At 42.7% G+C, this 24,346-nt stretch overlaps 1 long non-coding RNA gene across 1 annotated transcript; it reads left to right on the plus strand.

Annotated features, from left to right (window-relative positions):
* The first annotated feature begins 19,122 nt into the window (after positions 1–19,122).
* LOC143998303 (uncharacterized) lies at positions 19,123–19,792 on the plus strand. Its single transcript, XR_013277834.1, has 2 exons — positions 19,123–19,335; positions 19,436–19,792. It is a non-coding gene; the product is annotated as an uncharacterized LOC143998303 (long non-coding RNA).
* Positions 19,793–24,346: the final 4,554 nt, after the last annotated feature.

Raw genomic sequence — 24,346 nt, forward strand, 5'->3', positions numbered from 1 at the left:
GGTATTATTGTAACCACTTGCCTCATTGGTCTGCGGACGTTGCTGTATTAATGTCTCTATTTGCTGTTGAAAACTCTGCTCTTGCTTCTGCAACAGGTCTATGAAGCGGGCTTCAGATTGCTGCTGGGCTTGTTGCTGAGCTTCCAGACTCTGCAGGTGAGCTTTCTGCTGAGCTTCCAGACTCTGCTGCAAAGTTGCATTTGTCTGCTGCTGGGCTGCAAGGCTCTGTTGTTGAGCTGCAAGGCTCTTTTGTAAACTCGCATTTTTTTGCTGCTGATTTGCATTTGCTAGAGCCAGCTGTCTCAGTATCTCCTCCATGCTGGCCTTAACAAAAAAATAAAAAAAAACTGCCAAAATTCTCCACCAACTGTGAGGGGTTAGCTCGGCAGCGGGTGTGTGTGACCCCCTGGATGGGTTCACAACACAAAATCAGGCACAGCAGACAGCGTTGTAGGTGCAAAAAAAACAAAAGATGCAGTTTATTTATGCTACATGCAGTGAAACATATAACAGCCAAACAAAAATAAAACATGAAAATAAATCCTGGTCAGCTTGACCTCTAATTACACACTTAGATTCCCTGTCTAACAACTGAGTGCAGCCTTGTGCTGCACCAGTCCCTGTCTCTGTTGTAGAGGTTTGCCACACAGGCGTTAACTCACCGCACAGAACAGAACAGGTGTCACACTCCCCAGTCTATACAACACAAAACTGGTTCCAGGATGGAGAATCTCCCTAAGCATGCTGGGGTTTTTTGTAGAGGTCTTAATGAGCCCACTTACTTCAGCTGGGCTCATTAACTCTTCCCCTCTAGTTGTACAAGTCTGCATAAAGCCTGAATCTAGGGCACACATATTTCCCATCCTGGATACAACCAGGTGACTTTACCTGCCTGCTGCCACAATATATATATATATATATATATATATATATAGGGGGTACGTAAATATGCATTGGTACCGAGATAGTCCTTTCTTCCTTAGTGAAGATCAGTTTGGGGAACTTTCTCCGTCCCCCCAATTTCCAATTATTTTTGAAGAAAAGACACCAAAAAATTGTACGTATTAATCCACATTGTAAACTTTTTTCATTTCTTAACATGCCAATAGAGTATTGATGATTAACCACTTCAATACAGGGCACTTATACCCCCTTCCTGCCCAGACCAATTCCCAGCTTTCAGTGCTCTCACACTTTGAATGACAATTACTCAGTCATGCATAACTGTACCCAAACAACATTTTTATAATTTTTTTCAAAAAATAGAGCTTTCTTTTGGTGGTATTTAATCACCACTGGTTTTTTTTTTTTTGTTTCTGTTATAAAATTGGGCAAATAAGTAATTTTTGTTCATAAGGCTGGGCCACAATTTATACTGCTACATATCTTTGGTAAAAATAACCAAAATGAGTGTGTATTATTTGGTCTGTATGAAAGTTATAGAGTCTACAAGCTATGATGCCGTTTTTTGAAGGTGTAATTTTTTTCCCACAATTCTTGGCAAAATTTTTTTGTTTTTTTACACAATATTGTCATAATAACAAGTCATTTCTTACACACAGCATAAGCATGCTTCCAATTACAACCCAAAATAAATTCTGCTACTCCTCCTGAGTATGATGATACCACATCTGTGAGACTTTTTCATGCAGGGAGCACTGTCAGGCATTCTAGGAGCAGAAATTAGAGTACTCTAATGGGCCAGTGATAGGTACTTGGGTACTCTGATGGGCTGGTGATAGGTACTCGGGTATTTTGATGGGCTGGTGACAGGTACTCTGATGGGTGGGTGACACGTACTCGGGTACTGTGATGGGCTGGTGACAGGTGCTCATATACTCCGATGGGCTGGTGACAGGTACTTGAGTACACTGATGAGCTGGTGACAGGTACTCGGGTGGGCTTGTTACAGGTACTCGGGTACTCAGGTGGGCGGGAGACAGGTACTCTGGGGCTTGTGACATTTACTCTGATGCTGATGACGGGTACTCTGGGGCTGGTGACAGGTACTCTGGGGCTGGTGACCCAAATTGGTGTTTTTTTTTGAGTTAATGTTTTATTGTTACCATTGCTTTTCAGGTACGCCTTTCAGCTGCAGCGCTGATTTATTTATCTTGACAGCAACAGTGTTTGCTCCCACGATACATAAATCAGCTACTCCAGCGCTGTATGATCTGATTTCACCACCACAGTTAAAAAAATTGGTGCGGGTATGCCCATCATTAAAAGTGGGTGGATGCAGGGCGGTATTCTAATGGTGGGCATACCCACTGATCAATCTTTTTTTTCATGCAGCCCACAGGCTGCATGAAAAAAAAGAACATTACAATATATGCCCAACAAGGACCAGCAACGCAATGGTATTTTGCTGGACTTTGAGTGGTTATACCAGAATGATGTCTGCAGGTTTAGATATCATCTTGGTATTGTTCTTTTCAGCCAGCTGTCGGCTTTCAAATAAAAGCTATCCTAGGGGCTAATTAGCTGCTAGACTGCTTTTACAAGCAGTTGGAGGGAATGTCACCCACCCTCCCACCATCTTCCATGGTTTTCTCTGGCTCTCCTGTCCCACTAGGGAACCTGAGAATGCAGCCAGCTGACCGTAGAGCTGATTGAAGGCCAGAATTGCTCCAATCATCTCTATGGGCTAAGAAACTGGAAGCTGCGAGCATTTCATGACTTCATTTTCAATGGATATAAACAGCACCATCGGGAAATTTGGAAAGCAATTTATCACACCGATCTTTTTATTTTTTGCGCTAGAAACAAAAAAAGAGTGACAATTTGGGAAAAAATGTATTATTTTTTACATTTTGCTATAATAAATATCCCCCAAAAATATTTAAAAAAACATTTTTTTCCTCAGGCTGATACGTATTCTTCTACATATTTTTGGTAAAAAAAAATCACAATAAGCATTTATTGATTGGTTTGCGCAAAAGCGTTTACAAAAAAGGGGATCGTTTTATGCCATTTTTTTTTCCTCAAAATGTTTTATTTTATTGAAAAAGTTACAAGGTCAATGTGCAATACAGTACAGTCAACATAGCATTTTGCAGTGGGTTACATAACTATTCATAACATAGAGAGAATACTTGATATTGTTTAAGGCAACTAGTCTTGTATTAACACATAGCAATAAGGAGTCCTCTCAGTGTGTACCGCTGTTCAAAGCCAACCCCCAAGGGCGATTTAAACAGTGTCAATGAGACCATTGCTGACAGGCCCAAGCAATGGGAGATTTGGTTTCCGGAGGGGTTAGCCTCTATCTCGCATCATGGGTCGTGAGAGAACGTGCTAGTGTTGTGGGGTCTAGTCACGAGCAATGATACAGGGGAAGGGATGGGTAAGAGGGGGAAGCAAGAAAAGTAGTGAAAGGTAAGGAAAGGGAGGGGCTGAAGGGGTAGGAGAAAGGAAAAGAATAGGGACCGCTCTCCATCTCGGCCCCCACTGAGGGCTTGTGGACGGGGTGTCCTACTGGTTTGTTCTGGATACCGTAGCAAGGGGTGTAAAATAAGACTTATAGTTCTCAGTCGTTTTAAAATGGGTCCAACATGCCCAGGTGGCCGTGAAGCTTTGTAGACGTTCTTGGGAGATATGAATCAATTCCTCCATTTCCTCGATCTTAGAGATCCTCATTAGCCATTCCCTAATAGATGGTATGTCTGTCGATCGCCAATGCACCGGAATGCAGAGCCTAGCAGCATTGACCATATGCATGGCAAGTGATTTAGAATAGTGTCTCTTAGTCGAGTGATGTAGGAGGTATTGCGCTGGGCTAAACTCTAGGGGGGGTGTAGTAACTTGTGTTGTTAGGGCATGTACCTCTCTCCAAAACTGTTGAATTGAAGTACACTCCCACCAGACATGGAGCATCGAGCCCACCGCCTTCTTGCATCTCCAGCTCCAGATTGTGGGAGAGAATTGGTGCAGGAGAGCAGGGATCCTGTACCATGTGGTTGCGATCTTGTAGCAATTTTCTTGGATTGCTACGTTTAATGAGCCTTTATGAATGTACTCACATATGTCCTCCCAATTGTCATCCGTAAGGGTCACCTGGAGGTCCCTTTCCCAGGACAGTTGTGAAGCATCCCCGCTGGGGGTGGAACAGTTCCCCAGAAGTAGGGTGTATATGTATGATATTAGGTGCCTTTGAGGGATTGTGCGTGTGTGTAGGGATTCGAAAGCAGTAAGCTGTCTGCTCCACTGTGTGGATGGATCTGGTGACATGAAGAAGTGTCTCAGCTGTCTATAGGTCCAAAAGGGGAATGTTTAGTACGTGATGAGGATACCAAATCTTCATAGGAACGTAGACGTCCCTTGTGGAAAAACTGGTGCGCCAGTACTTCCTCATGCGGCCATTCCCTTTGGAGGAAGTCAGGATTCCCCCGCAGAGGGGCCAACGGGCCTGGGTATGAGGACAGTTGAAAGGGTACCATGGTCTTCCGAAAGGTCATTAATGTAGGGTAGATAAAGAGGTGCGTCACCAAGTCTCGGGGCCATAGAGAGGGTTTCGTCCAAGGGATTAAATGTAATAATGTATCCGTGAAAGAGTTCTCCAAAACGACCCATGGCTTCTCATGTTTGTGGGCTTTCCAGTCCACCAACCTGGTCAAATGACAAGCTAAATAGCACTTATGTACATCGGGTAATCCGATCCCGCCTTTGCTTTTGGCGCGTGTGAGCCGAAGGTAACTAATACGTGCAGTGCTGTTTTTCCATATGAATGCAGTGCACGATTTTTTATATGATGAAAAAAAGGACGGGGGAAGGTGAATGGGAATTGTCTGCATTAAGTAGAGTAGACGTGGGAGAATTATCATTTTTACTAGGGCTGAGCGCCCAAACCAGGAGACGTTAAGGCTGGCCCAGTCCTTCAGGTTTGAGTGAATCTTAGATAACATGGGTACAAAGTTGCGGTGGTAGAGCTCAGGTAGTCTCTTGGGTATGTGTATACCCAAATATGAAATGGAGTCCTGTTTCCATATGAATGGGAAAGATTCTTGGCAGTGTAGTACTTCAGAATGGGGGAGTGAGATATTCAGGGCATAAGATTTAGAGAGATTAATTTTGAGATTCGACAAATCACTAAGGTGTTTGAAGCAATAGTAGCATGTCGTCAGCAAACGCTGCTATTTTAAATTCTCTATGTGGTGTGGCTATCCCTTTGATATCGGAATTCGCCCTGAGCTTGATTAATAGGGGCTCTAATGTCAGGACAAAAATGAGGGGCGAGAGGGGACATCCCTGACGTGTCCCGTTGCTAATGGTAAAGGCGTTCGACAGGTGGCCATTCACTTTCACCCTCGCCGAGGGGTTGGAGTATAGTGCAACTATGTAGGAGCACATTTGGGGCCGAAGGCCTATACCCTTCAGCACTTCCCGCATGTAGTCCCAGGCCACCCTGTCGAACGCCTTTTCCGCATCCAGGGATAGAAGAAATCCCTGGGTTTTTGAGGAGGTGAGCCAATGATGTAGATTTAAGGTACGTGTGGTATTATCTCTCGCCTCCCTACTTGGAATAAAACCCACTTAGTCGGAGGATATGAGGCTGGGTATGAGAGGCAACAGTCTGTTGGCTAACATTTTGGCATATCATTTGACGTCTATGTTCAACAGTGAGATGGGTCTGTAATTAGAAACTGACGTAGGGGTCCTTGCCTTCCTTCGGGATGACCGCTATATGGGCCTCCAGCAGCCTGCCTGGGGAAGTCTGGGGGAGGGCAAGGGAGTTAAAAGTTGCCATTATTCTAGGTGATAGGACCTCTAGGAAGGACTTGTATTATTGCAGTGGCAGGCCATCTGGTCCCAGGCTTTTCCCTACTTTCATTTGACTGATGGCCGTGCTCAGCTCCTCTGCAGTAAGTGGGCTGTGCAGGCCTTCAGCTTGCTGGCTGGTAATAGGTTTTGGGCAGAACTGTGCTAAAAAGTCTCGTATTTGGGCAGTGTGGGCATTCGAGGGGTTAAGGTCAGGGTGGACTGCCGGCAAACTGATCGGAATAGAATGATTCAAACTGTTTGGCTATATCCTCATTCTTGGAGAGGGGAGTGCCTTGTTTGTCTTGTATGTGGTAGATTGTGGACGAAGCCTTAACGGCCTGAATCGTGCGTGCCAAGAGTCTCCCACTTTTGTTGCCGTGTTCGTAGAACACTTTTTGCCTGAGGATGTAGCGTCTCCTCATTTGTTTCCCTAACTCATCTAGCAGTGTGGATCGTGTGAGTATGAGTTCTTGAAGTGTGGCTTGTGAGGATGATTGTTTGTGGGAGATTTCTAGTCTACTAATGGTATCAATCAGTGCTTTAATGTGTTCCTGGTGCGCCCTTTTGGCTTTTGTTGCTAAAGAGATAAGTTCCCCTCGTATAACACATTTGTGGGCTTCCCATATTGTGACAGGGGAGACGTCAGGAGTACAGTTTTCCACAAACTACAGCTGGATTTGGGATCGAATCTGCTGTAGCGTGACTGGGTCTTTCAGCAGGGAGGGATTCAGTCTCCAGGTCTTTGTCGTTTGCGTCGAGTCAGGGAGAGAGAGTCACTGTAATGGGGTGATGATCCGATAGGAACATTGGTTCAATTGAGGCTTGTGTGAGGAGGGGAAGGTCTGTTTGCGTCAGAAAGAAGTAATCTATTCTGGAATATTTCAGGTGTGGTGGTGAATAAAAGGTATAGTCTCTGTCATTTGGGAACATAGTACGTCAGGTGTCATGGAGAGAGAGGCCTTGTAATTGCAATTTAATCTGTCGGAGCGCCCTGTAGGGTAGCACGGATGTGCCTGTGGAGGTATCGATTGTGGAGTTCAGTGGGGTATTGAAATCTCCGCCCAGTAAGACCATACTCTCCTGAAACGTGGACAGAAGGTCACACACCTTCCTAAAAAAGGAAACTTGGTGTGCGTTGGGGCAATATATATTGGCAAGCGTGATAGGTCTGGAAGCATAGGTACCTTTAAGAAAGAGGTATCTACCTTCCGGGTCTATTAAAGAGTCAGACTGTTGGAAGTCAGCGTATTTAGAAATTAGAATGGACGCCATTTTTATTAATATATATTTTTTTACTAGTAATGGCGGCGATCAGCGATTTTTATCATGACTGTGAGATTATGGCGGACACATCAGACATTTTTGACACATTTTTGGGACCATTGTCATTTATACAGCAATCAGTGCTATACAAATGCAGTGGATCCTGTGTAAATGATGCTGGCAGCGAAGGGGTTAACCACTAGGTGGCAGGGCAGGGGTTAAGTGTGTCCTGGGATGTGCCTTTAACTGTGGGGGGGGGCGTGGCTGTGTGTGACACATCAATGATCTCTGCTCCCGATGACAGGGAGCAGAGATCAGTGACACTGTCAATAGGCAGATGGGGAGATGCTTGTTTACATCAGCATCTCCCCATTCTTCCTCCCCGTAAGACGATCGCAGGTATCACCGTGGCAATCGAGTCCGCGGGACCCACGATCCGACTCACAGAGGTCCCGACCGGCGGCACGCACGATGGCACGCCAGCAAATTTAAAGGGACGTACAGGTACAGCCAGTTGCCTGTCCGTGCCATTCTGCCGACGTACATCAGCGAAGGCCAGTTGGGAAGTGGTTAAAGGCTTTTAAAAATTTATGTAGTTTGTCGCCACTGCACGGTTGTGTGCAATTTTGAAGCATGTCTCGTTTGTTATCTATGTACTGGGCATCAGATCATCTCTTATATTTTGTTTCAATGTTTTTATTAATTATTATTGATAAAACAAAAATTGCATGTTGCATACACATAGTAAAACATAAATCTGAATATCATTGTAATTATGAAATACAGAATTTGAAAATAAAGCAACAATATGAATTGATACTTGGCATAAGATAGAAATGCATAGATCAATAAAATAAAAATTAAACAAAAAAAAACACACTTGTAAATATCTATCATATAGATGAAATTACTCCAAGCTGGATAAAATTGATTTAAACAACACATGCGTATATATGGAGTCATATTTGTCGCATACCTACATCTCATAAGAAACCAAAAAAAGGTGTAACAAACTAGAGTAACAATGAATCTGTAAATTCCATATTATCTCACGCACCCCTAATGGGATCAAACTGTGCGCGAAAATAATTTGAGTCCTAACATCAGACTATATATAAGGTAGTGGTCTGTATGGCTTTAATCTGAGCTACAACCAACATGGTTGTCTACCTTATAAGGGATTAGTATCCAGAATTGAGTACAAGCTGCTATATAAAAGCAGTGAAATTTAATTTATTCTATTATATTAAGTTGGGGTCCCCAGGTCAAGCTAAACAGGGACAGATATTAGGGTGTTATATGTAGTCGAGCACTTAAAATGTGACCAACATGACCACGTTTTATGAAATTTAATATGGGTATCTTTCGCTTGAGAGATCAAGCCCTCCATTTCAGCTATTTTCTCTATTCTGCGGAGCCATTCAGAAATAGTGGGGGGAGAGGAAGAACGCCAATGAAAGGGGACTCAAAGCTTTGCTGCATTTATAAGATGTAATGTGAGGGATCTTTTATAAGTCGATTGCGGAATAGCTGTATGATGCAGGAGGTATTGAGCTGGCGTGTAGTCTGGGGTGTAGGTTGTGATTTTAGTGATGAGCTTATGGACTTCCTTCCAATATGGTTGGATTAAAGGACAATCCCACCATATGTGGAGAAGAGAACCGTGCGCTAGATTACATCTCCAACATGTGGGAGTAGTAGAATGGAATTTGTGAATTCGGTCAGGCGTTCTATACCATCTAGAGTATAATTTTATCAATTTTCTTGAGCGGTAACATTTAGGGAGCCTGAATGTATGTGTGTATATATGTTTTGCCAGTCCTCGTGTGTTAAATCCAAGGACAGTTCTCTAACCTATTTCTTACATGTGGTGTCATTTGAGAAAGAAGCATCTAGGAACATTAAAGAATAGGTAAATGAAATGAGGTGTCTTTGAGGGTCTGTTTTGGAGCATAAGTTTTCGAACGTGTGGTCTCTATACCACAGAGATTGGGAGTTAGAGCTTTGCAAAAAATTTCTTATTTGAAGGTATTTAAAGAAAGGAATCTTCATTCCAGGGAAACAAGCTAAAATTTCTTGAAAAGATCATATCTGACCATTGTGATAGAAGGATTTAGCTCTCATGGGTTCCACTGCAGATATGTCAGCATCGGATTTAGGCGAAATACCAGGAGGGAAGTCCAAATTCTGGTCAATTGGGGTTAGTGGGCCCGGAACTGAGGCAATGTGTAGCTTCTTGCGAACCGAATGGAAGATTTGTAACGTGGGAGCTATTAGAGGATGTGATCTGAACTCATGTGTTAATTTTTGTGGATTGATCCATGGTAAATAAAACATTGGTAAATGGAGGACAGCTTCTTCGATACCTATCCAGGCCTTTGTCTAATATTCTAGTCAGATGACAAGCCCAGTAATACTTTTGAATATCCGGAAGACCTATTCCCCCCTTCAATTTTGGGGACACTAGCTTACCCCATTTGACCAGTGATGGTTTCTCTGCCCAGATACATTTTAAACATAATCTTTTGTATGTGGAGAAGAAAGCTGTCGGTAGTTTTATAGGAATTGTTTGGAGTAAATATAAGAGTCTAGGGAGTACATTCATTTTTATAATCGCTGCCCTACCAAACCAGGAAAAATTGCTTTGTTCCAGTCTTGAAGGTTCTTCTGTATGGTTTTTAAAATGGGGGCGAAATTTATTATTGAAACATTATTGTAAAGATCAGGTAGTTTTGATGGTAATTGTATCCCTAGGTAGGTTATGGCTAATGCATCCCAGCCAAACGGGAAATTGGACTGACATTGTGATACAATGGAATCTGACAGAGAAATGTTGAGTGCTTTCGATTTGGATAAACTTATTTGGAGGTTGGAGATTTTTTTGAAAAGGTCAAAATCCTTCAATAAGTTAGAATAGGTTCCATGGTTAATATAAATATAAGGGGGGATATGGGACAACCCTGTCTAGTTCCATTCAACACGGAGAAAGTGTCTGACAGAAGACCATTAACTTTTTGCTGTTGGGGACCAATATAAGGTTAAGATATAGTTCATCATGCGTTCCTTGAAACCAATTTTGCGTAAGACTTCCATCATATAGTCCCAGGCAACTCTGTCGAACGCTTTCTCTGCATCGAGGGAAAGGAAAAACGCAGGGGTGTTGGAAGATGTCAGCCAATGATGAACATTGAGTGCCTTCAAGGTATTGTCCCTAGCTTCTCTGCCTGGGACAAATCCCACTTGGTCCAGACAAAGGAGGAGGAAGTATACGATTAGCTAAAATTTTTGCATAAAGTTTCACATCGACATTTATTAAAGAAATGGGCCTGTAGTTAGAAACTATAGATGAATCTTTATTTTTTTTTGGTATCATAACTATATGGGCTAGTAAAAGATCTTCATTTTTATCTGAGAGGGTATCTAGGGAATTAAAGGTCTCTAAGAACCTTGGTATGAGATCTTCAGTGATTGTTTTATAGTAACTAACTGGAAGGCCATATCTCTTACATTTTACCAAATATTTGCATAAAAAAAAAAAGTGTTTTTTTTCCCAAAAAATTGCGTTTGAATAATCGCTGTGCAAATACGGTGTGAAAAATAAATTTGCAACATGTAGAGCCTTTGCTTTAAAAAAATATTAATATGAATCGCTGACGAGACTTTCGACGGGGCCGCCGAAAGTAATCCAATGACATTGTATCGCCGCAACTGTCCCTGGATTCTTGCTCTCACATCTGGATGCAGGAAAAGTCCTGTGCATCTCCTGTGTTTGGAGGACTGTAATTGGGCAGTTATTAGTTAATGTTTTGTGCCTTTTCTCGTTTTTTTTTTTTTTTTAGGGATGGATGGAAGGTGTTATACCTGAAGGGTTCCACATGTACTGCCACTTTAAGGCTGGCTCCACCTAGGAGTGATGACAAGGGTCAAGGGGCATAGTAGCCATCTTAGAGCACATGTAAGCAGCATAATAAGATGTACTGTCCTGAGATGCATGTTGCAGTGTACAGTGAGTACTGAAATAAACATCCATTGTTCCAGACCAGAGTCTTGTGTCTCTCACAACTCAGAGGATATAACAGCATGCTGCTGCTCGCACAGTCTGGCCAGCATGTGCAAGGTGGAGTTCCACCTTGTGGCCACGTCACATATGAGGCGGTGTGCGGGAAGGCCAAAGTTATGCTGCAGCACTGACAGGCGAGCAGCAGCAGGGGACACTGAAAGTGCGCACAGACAGCCCACACTTTCTGCAGCAGCTCTGGCGTATGGGGGTGATTTTTAAGGAACCCTGATTCAGAAATCTAACTACTCAGCAATCTACCTTGATTTTCTTGTGTGGGTGCAGTGCACAATCTTTTTACACTGCCCTGAGCCCAGTGCCAGAGAAAAGATAGATAGTGTAGGGAAAGGTTGCTGCTGCTGTTTTGAGGGAGAGAATTAGATAGGAGTCCTGCTTCAGAAATCTAATTACTCTGCAATCTACCTTGATTTTGTTGTGTAGGTGCAGTGCAAAATCTTTTTACCCTGCCCAGTGCCAGAGAAAATATAACTTTTATCCGTCTGTTAGTTAGGTTGGCGTCGGCGGGCATTTTATGCAAGCTCAGTGCACCAGCACTGCATATGTTACTGTGAGATACTCCGTTTAGATACTGTTGCTCTATTCTGCTATTCTAAAAACACCCATTTAGGGTAAAAAATATATATTTTACAGTGTTTCCTGCATATCTTTACATGTGAGATACACACTTTAGATACTGTTCTTCTATTGTGCTATTCAAAAAAATAATAATTTAGGGCAAAAAAATGTTTTTTGAATAGCATTTTCTGCATATCTGTATGTGTGAGATACACCATTTAGATACTGTTGCTCTATTCTGCTATTCTAAAAACACATATTTAGGGCAAAAAAATATATTTTGCAGTGTTTCCTGCATATCTGTATGTGTGAGACACACACTGGAGATACTGTTCTTCTATTCTGCTATTCCCCAAAAAATTATTTAGGGCAAAAATATTTTTTTGGTGCGTTTTCTGCATATCTGTACGTGTGAGATACACCGTTTAGATACTGTTGCTCTATTCTGCTATTCTAAAAACACCCATTTAGGGCAAAAACAAATATTTTGCAGTGTTTCCTGCATATCTGTACATTTACGGTATTTGGTCAGGCCGAATGCGGCTCTACGAATGTTGAGGTCAGGGCAAGTACAGGCGATAGTAGATTGGGTTGCTGACAGTGCCTCCAGTTCCTTCACATTGTCTCCCACCCAGTCTCCTGCTGAAAGATCAGAGTTGGAACCTGCAGCCAATGTCCATCAGTCTTTCACCTCACCCCCTTGCAAATCAGCCAAGCAGTCTGAGCCCCAAATCATGCAGCAGTCTCTTCTGCTTTTTGATGACTCTGTTAGCAGGATTTCCCAGGGCCATCCACCTAGCCCTGCCCCAGAAGTGGAAGAGATTGAGTGCACCAATGCCCAATCACTAATGTTTGAAGATGAGTACGTGGCAGGACCATCACAGCACATCTCGGATGATGACAAAACACAGGTACCAACTGCTGCTGCTTTCGCAATTGTGCAGACCAACAAGGAGGACAGGGGTGAAGAGTGGGTGAAAGATGATGTGGAGGACGATAAGGTCCTCGACCCCACATGGAATCAATGTCATGCAGGTGACCTTGTAGTTTGGAGGCAGAGGCGATGGTCGCACAGAGCCTAAACAGTACTCCTGCTACTGCCCAATGCAGCAAGGGGCCAAGCCCACCAAAGCCAGGTCCAAGAAGTTCCCTAGCGCGACAGTTCTTCAGACAATGTGCTTATGACAAGACACGAGTGGTTTGCACGCTGTGCAATCAGAGCCTGAAGCGAGGCATAAATGTTCTCAACCTGAGCACAACCTGCATAACCAGGCATCTAAATGCAAAGCACGAGCTGCAGTGGAGTAGACACCTCAAAAACCAAGAAAGGTCTCTGGCTCCTGCTGCTTCCTCTTCTGCTGCAGTCTCTGCCTCTTCATCCACCTCTGTAGTGACAGTGGCACCTGCCAACCCGCAAACAGAGGATCTGCCAGCAACACTACCACCTGGGTCACCGACCATCTCTACAATGTCCCATGGAAGCGTTCAGCTCTCTATCTCCCAAACACTGGAGCGGAAGAGGAAGTACCCCCCTACTCACCTGTGATCCATGGCCCTGAATGCCTGCATTTCAAAATTCTTGGCCTTTGAAATGCTGTCATTCCGTCTGGTGGAAACATCGTTCCCAGCCGTCACTACTTTTCCAGGTGAGACATCCCTTCCCTGCACAACCAATTGGGGGACAAAATCAGGTGTGCACTGCGCATCGCCATCTGTGGCAAGGTCCACCTAACTATGGATACGTGGACCAGTAAGCACGGTCAAGGATGTTATATCTCCCTAACAGCACACCAGGTAAATGCAGTGGCAGCTGGGCCTGAGGTGGACAGCAGTTTGGCGCATGTCCTTCCACCACCGAGGGTTGCAGGGAGCTTCAGTTTGCCTTCTGTTGCTAACTCCTCCTGCTCCACTTCCTCATCCTCTACCGCCTCCTCATCCGGTCAGCATAACACCTTCACCACCAACTTCAGCACAGCCAGGGGTAAACGACAGCAGCCAGTTTTAAAACTTTCCTGTTTGGGGGAAAAACCCCACACGTGCAGGAGTTGTGGAGGGTCATTGAACAACAGATCGATGAGTGGTTGGTGGCAGTGAGCCTCAAGCCCGGCCTGGTGGTGTGCGATAATGGGCGAAATCTCGTAGAGGCTCTGGGCCTATCCGGTTTGACGCACATCCCTTGCCTGGCATATGTGCTGAACTTGGTGGTCCAGAGGTTCCTTAAAAATCACCCCCATATGCCAGAGCTGCTGCAGAAAGTGTGGGCTGTCTGTGCGCACTTTCAGCGTTCCCTGCTGCTGCTCGCCTGTCAGCACTGCAGCGTAACTTTGGCCTTCCCGCTCACCGCCTCATATGTGACGGGGCCACAAGGTGGAACATGCTGGCCAGACTGTGCGAGCAGCAGCATGTTGTTATATCCTCTGAGTTGTGAGAGACACAAGACTCTGGTCTGGAACAATGGATGTTTATTTCAGTACTCACTGTACACTGCAACATGAATCTCAGGACAGTACATCTTATTATGCTGCTTACATGTGCTCTAAGATGGCTACTATGCCCCTTGACCCTTGTCATCACTCCTGGGTGGAGCCAGCCTTAAAGTGGCAGTACATGTGGAACCCTTCAGGTATAACACATGCGATAGAGCTTCAGCTGCAGTATGCACGCGTGAGTCCCTCTGCAGAACAGCACCACTTCACCACCAATAACTGGGCCTCCATGCGAGACCTATGTGCCTTGTTGCGCTGTTTTGAGTACTCCACCAACATGTCGATGCCGACGATGCCGTTCTCAGCGTTACTATCCCAGTTCTATGCCTCCTTGAAAAAACGCTTTGGGTGATGATGGAAGAGGATGTGGCACAGGAGGAGGAGGAGGAGGAAGAGGGATAATTTCCAAGGATTTCAGGGCAGTCATTCACAAGTGCCTCCGAGGGTGGTTTCCTGCACCAACAAACACCAGGTACACAATTGTCCAGCAAGGGCACAGTTCTGGAGGATAACGAGGTGGAGGATGAGGAGGAGGAGATGGAGGAGGGAGAACCATGTTCACAGCAGGGTGGCACCCAGACCAGCTCATGGCCATCACTGGTGCATGGCTGGGGGGATACAGGGGACACAGATGATACACTTCCCACAGAGGACAGTTTTTCGCTGCCTCTGGGCAGCCTGGCACACATGAGCGATTATATGCTGCAGAGTCTCCGCAACGACCGCTGAGTTTCCCACATTTTAACTGGTGCTGCTTACTGGGTGGCCACACTGCTGGATCCCCATTACAAGGACAACGTACCGTCCTTAATTCCCTCACTGGAGCATGCTCATAAGATGTGAGTACAAGCGCACGCTGGTAGACACGCTGCTGGTGGCATTTCCATCTGACAGCAGGGGTACAGTGGAAGCACAGGCGAAGGCAGAGGAGGAGGAAGAGGTCGCCAACGCAGCTGGGGCACCGCCAGCACCTCAGAAGGCAGGGTTAGCATGGCCGAAATGTGGAAAAGCTTTGTCAGCATGCCACAAGAACCAGCACCACCAGCTGATATTGAACGTCTTAGCAGGAGGCAGCATTTCACCAACATGGTGGAGTAGTATGTGTGCACACGCCTGCACGTACTGAATGAAGGTTCTTCCCCTTTCAACTTCTGGGTCTCCAAATTGGGCACATGGTCTGAGCTTGCCCTTTACACCTTGGAGGTGCTAGCCTGCCCTGCAGCCAGTGTATTGTCTGATCATGTATTTAGCACGGCAGGGGGCGTTATCACAGACAAGCGCAGCCGCCTGTCCAGAGCCAATGTGGACAAGCTCACTTTATTAAAATGAACCAGGCATGGATCCCACAGGACCTTACCCAGCCATTGTTGTATTTTTGATCTTTTTTACTCTTTTGGGGTGTACCCTAATTTTAATTTTTTTTTATTAAAAACAAAAACCAGTGTTGGCTACCTCATCCTCCTCCACTTCCACCTACACCGTCACCTCAGCCTCCTACTCCATATGGACCTCATCCTCCTGGGTCAAGATTATTATTTTTTATTTTTTTTATTTCAAAGTATTTTATTTTGTATCACAAGAATAATACATTTGAACGTGACATTCAGAATATCGATTCAGTCAAAACATAGAAAGGTTACAGGCAGCTCAACAAGATGAATCAAGTGTAACACGTCATAGATATAAAATTTAAAATCATTTTAGACAGACATAGTAGTGTAAGCCCCTGTACACACGGTCGGAGATTTCGACAACCAAATTCGTCGGATTTTGTCCGTCGGATTTTGTCCGTCGGATCTTGTCCGAAACTGTTGCATACACAAGGTCGGACTAATTTGTCGAAAAATCCGATCATTCAGAACGTGATGACGTAATTTTGTTATGATGAGACTACGTTCAGGCTAGTAGCCAATAGCTTTGATGTAGGAATTTGATCTGAGCATGCGTGGCACTTGGTCCGATCAAAATTCTCTACACATGATCGGAGTATGTCCGATCGAACCAGTTGGTCGGGAAATATTTCCAACATGGTGGAAAATTGGGTCCGACGGATATTCCGACGGAATCAGTCCGATGCATACCACACACAGTCGGATTATCCGACGACACGGTCCGATAGGACACATTCCGACGGATTCTCCGACCGTGTGTACAAGGGCTTAGAGTGAAGGATTGGTATTCCTGTTAATGGTCGGAGGTGTACCTCCCCCCTGGACACCCCCAATGGGAGCTAGCTGTGCCCGAGAGGAGGAACTTAACCACCGACCCCTAGGAATGAATGTAAGGAGAGGGACGGAAATGACCATGTGTCTTTTTCCCTAAGATAGGAATCCGTGACTAGGCATCAGTGTTTGTTGTCTGCAAACAGGCCACATTTGTGAACCTGAGAGCCACATTGAACTCCTTGTATTTTTGGGTCCCGGTGAATGGAGATGGTGAGTGTCTCAATTGCTATTGCAAAGATCAGAGGAGATAAAGGACAGCCTTGTCTAGTGCCATTGGCTATATGTATGGGTTTGGAGTAGTGGCCTTGAAGCCTTATATAGGCTTTAGGATTTGAATAAAGAGCTCGGATCAGGCCCATAAACTTGTCGCCAAAGCCCCAATGTTCAAGGATTGTGAAGATGACCGAATCGAAGGCCTTTTGAAGGTCCACTGATAAAAGCATGCCTGATTGTTTTGGACCTCCTGGCCAATTTGTCTGAAGGATGGAGACCATGTCTATGGGTCTTCTGATCTGATCAGGGCCCTGTCTGCCTGCGATGAACCCCACTTGATCCTTATGAACATAATGGTTAATAATGGTTAATGAAGGAAGCTAGACGATTTGCAAGGGGTTTTGGTAAGGATTTTTAAGTCGCTATTTATGAGGGAGATGGGTCTATAATTACTGACTTCTTTCGGGTTTTTATCCGGTTTTGGTATTACTGCAATGTAGGCTGCGTTTAGGTGAGGATCATGTGGGGTTCCCTGTGTCTTTGTGTGAAAAAATTGTGTCAAATGTGGAGTCAGGGTGGTGGTAAATGTCTTGTAATAGGGGTTAGGGAGACCATCGGGGCCTGGAGCAGAACCTGATTTGAGGTTCTTAATGACTTCCTGTACCTCTTCTTCTGATAAGGGGGCCTCCAGCATATTATTTTTTATTATTATGTATTTTATGTTATTTTAAGTTATTTATCTATCCAAGAGCCAATGCTCTTAACAACATTTTGCTGCCATTTGCAGCCCTCTAGCCCTTCCCATTACATTTTTAGAGCCATTTTAGTCCTCAAAAGTTCGGGTCCCCATTGACTTCAATGGAGTTCAGGATAGGGGTCAAGTTTGGGTCAAGTTCGGGCCCCGAAATCAAACTTTTTTGCGAAGTTCGGCCGAACCCGTTGAACCCAAACATCCAAGTGACTGCTCAACCCTAGGGGTGAGTTCTCAGGGAATGTGGCGGATGAGGGTGCACATTGTGTTTCTTCAAGAAACGCACTTTACCTCTACTAGATGCCTCTTAATATAAAAAGCAAGATACCCTATCTCTTATCATAGTTGCTCAGATAATCCCAAGTATTGAGGGGTTTCCAGTTTGTTACACAAATATCAAACTATAAAATGAATCTAGCAAAATCTGAGGCAATGAATCTAACACTACCAGAAGCTAGAATTTCTGTTTTAGAACTTAATTTCCAGTTTAAATGGGCAACAGAAAGACTTAAGTATCTGGGAATATACTTCACAGGCTCTATAACAAACATGTTCCAATAAAATTTTCCCCAATTGCTTGCTAATATTAGGAATGACCTTAGGCGATTGCGAAACTTGACACTTACGTGGGTGGGGAAAAGTTATATTCTAAAAATGAATGTACTGCCCCGGTTACTGTATCTTTTCCAAACTCTTCAGGTGACAGCCCCAATCAATTTTTTAAGACAAACTAGGAGAGAGTTCATACAATTTCTATGGGCTGATTGCCCACCTAGGATCAAGGCAGATATACTCATCATGTCAAAAAAGTGGGAGTATAGGATTTCCAGGCCCAATTTGATACTACCAGACAGTACATCTATCCAGAATTCTGATTTGTTGTAATCTTACGAGAGTAAAGAACTTGGTACATAGCAATCTATCATGCCCATCCCCCTCAATGCCATCCCGTGGTTGAGCAAAAATTGTCCAAACCAAGTAAAGAAACATCCTATTGTAGGCACTACATATAAAATTGCCTGTTCGATCAAACCGAGAATAATAAATTATCTATAGATGACAAATATGACACCAGTGATTGGGAACACAGATTTTCTACCAGGGATATCAAATCCTAAACTCCTCCAATTTATTACAATTAACAAGTTTTGAATACAAGACTTTAGTGACCCAGGAGGATGGAAATTTATAACTGATATCCAATTAATAAAAAGAAAAGGGGGACAAGTGGGACTTTAAATGAAGCATGTCAATTGAAAATAACAATGTATGAATACATGTGAATAAAATAATTTAGATTTAATTTATAATCAATATCCCCTAGGGGTTGTCCATGATCTGAATGCATACAATGGTAGTACAGTAATATAAATATAGATATACACTCAATATATTTTCATAATAGTAATCAGAGAATCTGGAGTATAGACAAATCAATGGACATACATGGATGCAGTTCATAACAGAAATACATAAATTACTAATCAAAAATCATAAAATCACATGAATGAGTACAAACTCTATAGGACAAAAGTTGATATTATCAAGGATTAAAATAAGCTTAAGTAGGCATCCTTAGTTTGAGAACCCGACGCGTTTCTTGGCTTCTTGCCAGTCATCAGGGGTGGGATGCATGTTTTTACTAAAAACGCAAATAAATATGACAAATATTAATATAGGTGGAACCTCAGTTAAATAGAGAGAGTATCAAATTGGTCCACTTAATTGATAAAGTGACTTACAAAATAGCCCAAGAATTGGGCAGAACTTTTTGGTGACCCATCACACTTTTCTTTTTTCTTTTTCGCAGATTTGGGTAACACACATATACATTTAGTACCTAGTGGACCTGTGTTGAGGATGTCTGTTTCGGTTCCCCCTGGCCTGCCCCCTGACATTGTTGGGGGATGGTCTGAACCCTGCCTCAACCCCGGATGAGACGGTTATATCTCAGCTCTAACAGTTCCCATTGCTGGAAGTTCTGCCCAATTCTTGGGCTATTTTGTAAGTCACTTTATCAATTAAGTGGACCAATTTGATACTCTCTCTATTTAACTGAGGTTCCACCTATATTAACATTTGTCATATTTATTTGCGTTTTTAGTAAAAACATGCATCCCACCCCTGATGACTGGCAAGAAGCCAAGAAACGCGTTGGGTTCTCAAACTAATGATGCCTACTTAAGCTTATTTTAATCCTTGATAATATCAACTTTTGTCCTATAGAGTTTGTACTCATTCATGTGATTTTATGATTTTTGATTAGTAATTTATGTATTTCTGTTATGAACTGCATCCATGTATGTCCATTGATTTGTCTATACTCCAGATTCTCTGATTACTATTATGAAAATATATTGAGTGTATATCTATATTTATATTACTGTACTACCATTGTATGCATTCAGATCATGGACAACCCCTAGGGGTCATTGATTATAAATTAAATCTAAATTATTTTATTCACATGTATTCATACATTGTTATTTTCAATTGACATGCTTCATTTAAAGTCCCACTTGTCCCCCTTTTCTTTTTATACAATTTACCCGGGATGGAAGCATGCCATTGCTACTTGGTACTGCGGCAGGTCACTTCTCTTAAATCTATATAATTTGGGTGGAAGACACCTGCTCCTTTGGTGACCATGCTGCACAATTATTCATTATCCTTATCCTTAGTAAATATTCGTTTGTATGTATATCCCTATTCATTTATAATCCCAGTTTCGGGTTCATAAACCTGCGGCTTGAAACTATTTATATATGTGTTTCCATCAGTTATTGAGAACTTTTTTAATATTATTTTTTCCAGTTTTGTTTTTCCTGGAATTTATCCATCAATCAATTGAACATATGGGCTGTTTTTGCTGGGTATGTTGCAGTCATTTTTCCGGGGTTGCGATGCGCTCAGCTCCCTCCCTACCTCCCTTTGTGGTTCACAAGGGGTGGTGGGGTTTGATCTCAGCGCATCGGCGCCATGCATAAATGGGCCCCTCGAGTGGTGTCAACAGACACTGCAAGGTAGGAGTCTATTGTTTGTTTTTGTGTTTTTTTGTGTTTTTTTTTTTCTTCTTTTTTTTGTTCTGTCTTTCCACCTGATGCTGCAGCTAAGATGGATGGGCACCCACTGAGGTATGGATTATCCTCAGCTGTGAGTGTTCCCTCATCTTCTCACAGCTGCAAAAGACATCATGCATGACGCTGGCGGGGATCCGCCCAGGGCCTGGGGTATATGAGCTGGGACAGACAGACAGTTCACTCCTCCACTGCGCTCCACTAGGAAGAGATCACTCCTTAACTCTACATATGGGTAATAGAGTTTTATTCATGTTTTTTTTTGTTTCGTTTTTCTTCTCTCCTTTTTGCACATACATTGTTTCATTCAGAGCACTGCACATATTTTTTTACACATTTGAATTGGATGATTTTGTATTTCCCCCATCATCCATTCCCACTTATTCAACACACATTTAGTCTTCTCCTATTTCCCAATCATTTGTGTATATCTCATTCACACACACTTTTCAGTAATTAGCTATATTCATTCAACACGTTCAATCCAACACTTAGTGTCCTGCTTTTTTTTTTTTTTGGTGACCCATCACACTTTTCTTTTTCGCAGATTTGGGTAACACACATATACATTTAGTACCTAGTGGACCTGTGTTGAGGATGTCTGTTTCGGTTCCCCCTGGCCTGCCCCCTGACATTGTTGGGGGATGGTCTGAACCCTGCCTCAACCCCGGATGAGACGGTTATATCTCAGCTCTAACAGTTCCCATTGCTGGAAGTTCTGCCCAATTCTTGGGCTATTTTGTAAGTCACTTTATCAATTAAGTGGACCAATTTGATACTCTCTCTATTTAACTGAGGTTCCACCTATATTAATATTTGTCATATTTATTTGCTTTTTTAGTAAAAACATGCATCCCACCCCTGATGACTGGCAAGAAGCCAAGAAACGCGTTGGGTTCTCAAACTAATGATGCCTACTTAAGCTTATTTTAATCCTTGATAATATCAACTTTTGTCCTATAGAGTTTGTACTCATTCATGTGATTTTATGATTTTTGATTAGTAATTTATGTATCTCTGTTATGAACTGCATCCATGTATGTCCATTGATTTGTCTATACTCCAGATTCTCTGATTACTATTATGAAAATATATTGAGTGTATATGTATATTTATATTACTGTACTACCATTGTATGCATTCAGATCATGGACAACCCCTAGGGGTCATTGATTATAAATTAAATCTAAATTATTTTATTCACATGTATTCATACATTGTTATTTTCAATTGACATGCTTCATTTAAAGTCCCACTTTTCCCCCTTTTCTTTTTATACAGTTTACCCGGGATAGAAGCATGCCATTGCTACTTGGTACTGCGGCAGGTCACTTCTCTTAAATCTATATAATTTGGGTGGAAGACACCTGCTCCTTTGGTGACCATGCTGCACAATTATTCATTATCCTTATCCTTAGTAAATATTCGTTTGTATGTATATCCCTATTCATTTATAATCCCAGTTTCGGGTTCATAAACCTGCAGCTTGAAACTATTTATATATGTGTTTCCATCAGTTATTGAGAACTTTTTTAATATTATTTTTTCCAGTTTTGTTTTTCCTGGAATTTATCCATCAATCAATTGAACATATGGGCTGTTTTTGCTGGGTATGTTGCAGTCATTTTTCCGGGGTTGCGATGCGCTCAGCTCCCTTCCTACCCCCCTTTGTGGTTCACAAGGGGTGGTGGGGTTCAATCTCAGCGCATCGGCGCCATGCATAAATGGGCCCCTCGAGTGGTGTCAACAGACACTGCAAGGTAGGAGTCTATTGTTTGTTTTTGTGTTTTTTTGTGTTTTTTTTTTTTTTCTATTTTTTGCTCTGTCTTTCCACCTGATGCTGCAGCTAAGATGGATGGGCACCCACTGAGGTATGGATTATCCTCAGCTGTGAGTGTTCCCTCATCTTCTCACAGCTGCAAAAGACATCATGCATGACGCTGGCGGGGATCCGCCCAGGGCCTGGGGTATATGAGCTGGGACAGACAGACAGTTCACTCCTCCACTGCGCTCCACTAGGAAGAGATCACTCCTTAACTCTACATATGGGTAATAGAGTTTTATTCGTTTTTTTTTGTTTCGTTTTTCTTCTCTCCTTTTTGCACATACATTGTTTCATTCAGAGCACTGCACATATTTTTTTACACATTTGAATTGGATGATTTTGTATTTCCCCCATCATCCATTCCCACTTATTCAACACACATTTAGTCTTCTCCTATTTCCCAATCATTTGTGTATATCTCATTCACACACACTTTTCAGTAATTAGCTATATTCATTCAACACGTTCAATCCAACACTCAGTGTCCTGCTTTTGGGTTTTGTTTTTTTTGGTGACCCATCACACTTTTCTTTTTTCTTTTTCGCAGATTTGGGTAACACACATATACATTTAGTACCTAGTGGACCTGTGTTGAGGATGTCTGTTTTGGTTCCCCCTGGCCTGCCCCCTGACATTGTTGGGGGATGGTCTGAACCCTGCCTCAACCCCGGATGAGACGGTTATATCTCAGCTCTAACAGTTCCCATTGCTGGAAGTTCTGCCCAATTCTTGGGCTATTTTGTAAGTCACTTTATCAATTAAGTGGACCAATTTGATACTCTCTCTATTTAACTGAGGTTCCACCTATATTAACATTTGTCATATTTATTTGCGTTTTTAGTAAAAACATGCATCCCACCCCTGATGACTGGCAAGAAGCCAAGAAACGCGTTGGGTTCTCAAACTAATGATGCCTACTTAAGCTTATTTTAATCCTTGATAATATCAACTTTTGTCCTATAGAGTTTGTACTCATTCATGTGATTTTATGATTTTTGATTAGTAATTTATGTATTTCTGTTATGAACTGCATCCATGTATGTCCATTGATTTGTCTATACTCCAGATTCTCTGATTACTATTATGAAAATATATTGAGTGTATATCTATATTTATATTACTGTACTACCATTGTATGCATTCAGATCATGGACAACCCCTAGGGGTCATTGATTATAAATTAATTCTAAATTATTTTATTCACATGTATTCATACATTGTTATTTTCAATTGACATGCTTCCTTTAAAGTCCCACTTGTCCCCCTTTTCTTTTTATACAATTTACCCGGGATGGAAGCATGCCATTGCTACTTGGTACTGCGGCAGGTCACTTCTCTTAAATCATGATATCCAATTAATGCTTACACCAGCCTTTTCACTATTGCAGGCAATCCAAATAAGACAATACCTTAGGTCACTATCATTTGACTCAAAGACAGCAGACGCGCCCACTACTTTTGAGCAACTATGTAGGTCTGGACAAACTGGTAGGCTGTGTCTCTCCAGGGCATATGCAGAATTGACTGCATCTTCAGGAAATTATACCCCACCTTTAGGGATGCGCCGAACACCCCCGGTTCTGTTCGCACCAGAACTTTCGTAAAGACCCCAAATTCGTACGAGCTTTAGAACCCCATTGAAGTCTATGGGACTCGAACGTTCGAAATTAAAAGTGCTAATTTTAACGGCTAATATGCAAGATACTGTCCTAAAAAGGGTTTGGGGACCTGGCTCCTGCCCCAGGGGACATGGGTCAATGCCTAAAATGTTTTTAAAAATGGCAGTTTTGGCGGGAGCACTGATTTTAATGACGATTAAAGTGAAAAAAAATGTGAAATATTCCTTTAAATATGGTGCATGGGGGGTGTCTGTAGTATGCCTGTGAAGTGCCACGTGTTTCCCATGTTTAGAACAGTCCCTGCACAAAATGACATTAAATGGAAATAACATCATTTAAAACTGCTTGCGGTTTTAATATTATATCTGGTTCCTGCAATATGGTTGAAAATCATTGAGAAAAATTACATGGGTAGCCCTCCCTGCCCATTACCAGCCCCTTTGGGTCTTGTTCGCATATTAAGGGAAACCCAGTACCCATATTAAAAAAAGGAA

This window comes from Lithobates pipiens, unplaced genomic scaffold, assembly GCF_037356315.1.
Source record: "Lithobates pipiens isolate NorthernLeopardFrog02 unplaced genomic scaffold, aLitPip1_a1.2 Scaffold_19, whole genome shotgun sequence".
Lineage (NCBI taxonomy): Eukaryota > Metazoa > Chordata > Amphibia > Anura > Ranidae > Lithobates > Lithobates pipiens.